The sequence below is a fragment of the Clytia hemisphaerica genome, unplaced genomic scaffold, assembly GCF_902728285.1.
Source record: "Clytia hemisphaerica strain Z4C2 unplaced genomic scaffold, Clytia hemisphaerica genome assembly, whole genome shotgun sequence".
NCBI classification, from domain to species: domain Eukaryota; kingdom Metazoa; phylum Cnidaria; class Hydrozoa; order Leptothecata; family Clytiidae; genus Clytia; species Clytia hemisphaerica.
The window spans coordinates 709228-714177 of record NW_027103811.1 but is presented as its reverse complement, the minus strand read 5'-3'; positions in this window follow the sequence as shown (position 1 = coordinate 714177).

The window sequence follows — 4950 nt, the reverse complement described above, 5'->3', positions numbered from 1 at the left end:
GACTTTTTTCTGGGACACCCGGTACATTTTTTTCTTTAGAAAGGTAGTTTATCTCTGTAAATTTTTGCAATCGAAACAAAATACGAAAATAATGATCTACCTCATACACATTCTATTCCATTTTGAAGAATTTTTGACTTCTAGTCTTTAGAATTTTATGGGAAAAACAGCGGGACCGGTATTTTCGTAAATTTTGGACGGGATAACGGTAATTTAAAAAAAAATGGCCGGGATGGCGGTAATTCAAAACCTCGTACGCCCCCCACTTCAAGCAAAAGCAAAAAAGAGGTACAAAGAGGTAGGTACGCGTATGAACAATCTTCCATTGTTTTGATTTTGGCAACCACGGGAAACTTCACTCTCCCCCGTAAAAAAAATGGTAGATAAACATCCAGTTCTTATAAGAAAACCCAGCAGAGAACACGTGCGTTTGGTTTGGGAACGCGAAACACGAACTCAAACTACCCATGTCTAAACTTTTCAATATATCTCCAGAACTAACAGATTTTTTTGGAATGAGAATTCTAGAGAATTCCATTCGTTTCCAGCTCCCGCGGTCTTTTTTCATCCAATCAGATTGCGCGATTTCACTTTCGCTTTCTCTAGTCCAATAAGACTGCGGGATTTGAGTCATGTGACATCTCTATTAAAACCCCGTGCAAAATACAGGGGGTCACAAATAGAAATACAGGGGGTCACACTACTGGCTACAGGAACTGAAAGCAAGCAATTAAGGCCAATATTTTTGGTTTTTCTGAAGGACAAAAGGTTTAGGAAGCTTTACTGAAAGAGGGATAAGGCTGGGACAATCTATTTAAAAGATATGGACATAAAAAAGGCACTTTTTTGGGTGATAATTAAGATTTTACTTAGAAACTTTAATTCTCTTACCCCCGTCTCGGGCCCCCCTGATATGAGCAAGGAAACCATGATGGCCACCCCTACTGAAAATTTCAGATCAAAATAAACAAGGAATTAATTCTTGTAACTCGAAGAAAATTGGAAAAAGCTGGTTTTTGACTGTTTCTGATCCTAAAGTGCTATTTTTTGGTAAAAGCTATGCAATTTATGTTTGGATTTCTAGAAAGCTTACCCATCACGTGCGTTTGGTTTGGGAACGCGAAACACGAACGCAAACTACCCATGTCTAAACTTTTCAATATATCTCCAGAACTAACAGATTTTTTGAAATTCTGTAAAAAGGTCTAAGTTCCTGAATAGTTTTACTATGTTCTATGAAAAAATCATAAGCATCAGTCAAATACTCGTTCATCTATTTAAGATCGAAGACAAAAATTTGCGAAGAAAAATAAACCTTGAGCACAAAAAATGCTTTTTTAAACACTTTTTTCCACTGAAAAACAAATAACTTTTACAGACTTACCTTCCCCAAACATTGAAGAAGCCTCTACTAATTAAAGTATATAAATGAGATAAGATAAGATAAAACCTTAAAATCAACCAGAATTTACAACCTTTCGTCCAAAGAAAAAGACGTGCTTTTCTCGCCGCCATTTTGTTTTGGAATGAGAATTCTAGAGAATTCCATTCGTTTCCAGCTCCCGCGGTCTTTTTTCATCAAATCAGATCGCGCGATTTCACTTTCGCTTTCTCTAGTCCAATAAGACTGCGGGATTTGAGTCATGTGACATCTCTATTAAAAAACCCGCGCGGAATACAGGGGGTCACAAATAGAAATACAGGGGGTCACACTACTGGCTACAGGAACTGAAAGCAAGCAATTAAGGCCAATATTTTTGGTTTTTCTGAAGGACAAAAGGTTTAGGAAGCTTTACTGAAAGAGGGATAAGGCTGGGACAATCTATTTAAAAGATATGGCCACAAAAAAGGCACTTTTTTGGGTGATAATTAAGATTTTACTTAGAAACTTTAATTCTCTTACCCCCGTCTCGGCCCCCCCCTGATATGAGCAAGGGAACCATGATGGCCACCCCTACTGAAAATTTCAGATCAAAACAAACAAGGAATTAATTCCTGTAACTCGAAGAAAATTGGAAAAAGCTGGTTTTGACTGTTTCTGATCCTAAAGTGCTATTTTTGGTAAAAGCTATGCATTTACGTTTGGATTTCTAGAAAGCTTACCCATCACGTGCGTTTGGTTTGGGAACGCGAAACACGAACGCAAACTACCCATGTCTAAACTTTTCAATATATCTCCAGAACTAACAGATTTTTTGAAATTCTGTAAAAAGGTCTAAGTTCCTGAATAGTTTTACTATGTTCTATGAAAAAATCATAAGCATCAGTCAAATACTCGTTCATCTATTTAAGATCGAAGACAAAAATTTGCGAAGAAAAATAAACCTTGAGCACAAAAAATGCTTTTTTAAACACTTTTTTCCACTGAAAAACAAATAACTTTTACAGACTTACCTTCCCCAAACATTGAAGAAGCCTCTACTAATTAAAGTAAATGAGATAAGATAAGATAAGATAAAACCTTAAAATCAACCAGAATTTACAACCTTTCGTCCAAAGAAAAAGACGTGCTTTTCTCGCCGCCATTTTGTTTTGGAATGAGAATTCTAGAGAATTCCATTCGTTTCCAGCTCCCGCGGTCTTTTTTCATCCAATCAGATCGCGCGATTTCACTTTCGCTTTCTCTAGTCCAATAAGACTGCGGGATTTGAGTCATGTGACATCTCTATTAAAAAACCCGCGCGGAATACAGGGGGTCACAAATAGAAATACAGGGGGTCACACTACTGGCTACAGGAACTGAAAGCAAGCAATTAAGGCCAATATTTTTAGTTTTTCTGAAGGACAAAAGGTATAGGAAGCTTTACTGAAAGAGGGATAAGGCTGGGACAATCTATTTAAAAGATATGGCCACAAAAAAGGCACTTTTTTGGGTGATAATTAAGATTTTACTTAGAAACTTTAATTCTCTTACCCCCGTCTCGGCCCCCCTGATATGAGCAAGGGAACCATGATGGCCACCCCTACTGAAAATTTCAGATCAAAACAAACAAGGAATTAATTCCTGTAACTCGAAGAAAATTGGAAAAAGCTGGTTTTTGACTGTTTCTGATCCTAAAGTGCTATTTTTTGGTAAAAGCTATGCAATTTATGTTTGGATTTCTAGAAAGCTTACCCATTCATTGTTAATACATTTTTTATTTGAAAGTAATCTCTTCATGGAATAAAAAGATATAGTCAAATCTTGTAGGGTCATTTTTCAAATTTTTTTTGCCAAATTCGATTTTCGCATTTCGCCATTTTACCCTACGCAAACGCACGTGCCATTCATTGTTAATACATTTTTTATTTGAAAGTAATCTCTTCATGGATAGGGTGGTCAGGCCAAAATTTTCCCCTCAAATTTTGAAAACCAAACTAATTTTATTTGAAAGTCCTTACCTTTGTGAGAAAAATGAGGGGTCATTTGTTAAAATTGGTTAAGTAGTTCCAAAGTTATTCCATTTTCAAACCACAAAAAAACCACCTTTTCAAAGAATCGCCTCCTTACACCACGCCAGCAAGAAATAATTTTCGGAAGCACCAAAATCGCGCCAAAAATGGCGGATGAAATCTAGTCTTCCGTGTGGCGGGGCGTGAGGAGTTTTGCTGGCGCGGTCTGAAAATCGGCCCGATGACTGTTAAACTTTAGCCTATCGCTAATGAACTGGAAATGATAGCTAAAAACAAATTTTACCAATGAAAAGCTGAAACCCTTAGCTTTCCAACCATATATGGTAGCCCTCATAAAAATTTCAGGAAAGTGCCGAAAAATCGAAATTTCTTCTTTTTTCTCGATTTAAAGACGGCCCGTAGATTATCGAAAAGGCTTGCTTACTTGCTTAGATGCTCAGGCCTGAACAGGCCCCTTGCTCCTCATGACCAGGTCTTTCCAAGCATGACGGTCCATGGCAACTTCTTCTAGTTGAGCCAGTGCAGAACCAGTATCAACATACATTTGGTCTTTCCATCTCTTTGGAGGTCTTCCACGCGGTCTGGGGTTTGTGAAGTCGTCTTTGAAGGCAATTTTGACGGGATTATCCAGGTCTCTGCGGATAACATGGCCAAACCAGGAGAGACGTCTCTTTCTAACGCTGTCAACGATGGTGGTGGTGACTCCAAGCCGGTTTCTGATTTCAACATTACGAACACGGTCCATTAATGTAAGGCCGAGAAGTGATCTGAAACATCTCATTTCGAAAACTAGCAGTAACTGTGTATCTGATTTTTTCAGAGTCCAGGTTTCCGAGGCATAAATTGCTATGGGGACGATGAGCGCGTTGTAGAGTCGTAATTTCAGCTTCAGGCTTATGTCTTTGTTACGCCATATTTGATCTCTTAAGCGTCCAAAGCTGGAAGATGCTAAGCCCAGTCTTCGTTTGATGTCGTTTGTAGTGCCTGGAACGTTACTTCCCAGGAAAACAAAGTCACTGACATTCTCAACGTTCTCATTGTTGATTTGAATGGGTACTGGCGAGTCACTGATGGTTTTGCATTTAGATGCGTTGATCTTCATTCCCCATTTGGAACAAGCGGTCTCAAGTTCAGCTGTCGATATTTCTAATTTTTCAAAGATTGCGGTCACAAGTGTAGTGTCATCAGCATACCTTAGCTCCGTGGACATATTTTCTTTTAGTTCAAGGTGGTCATCGAGACTCTTCAGCTCATCCATAACGAATTCCAGGAATATGTTAAATAGGACTGGAGATAGCAGACAGCCTTGTCGTACACCAACCTTGACCTTGAACCAATTGGTGATTTGTTTGTTAACAACTACAGCACATTCAGCATTTGAGTAGATGCTTTCAATGATATCAACGATACGTGGGTCAATACCAATCGCACGCATCATTTTCCATAATGCTTCCCGCCAGATGGTATCGAATGCTGCCTTGAAATCAATGAAGTGAAGGTGTACTTTGACGTTCCTCTCCCTAGCTTTCTCCAAAATTTGGCGGACAATGAAGATTG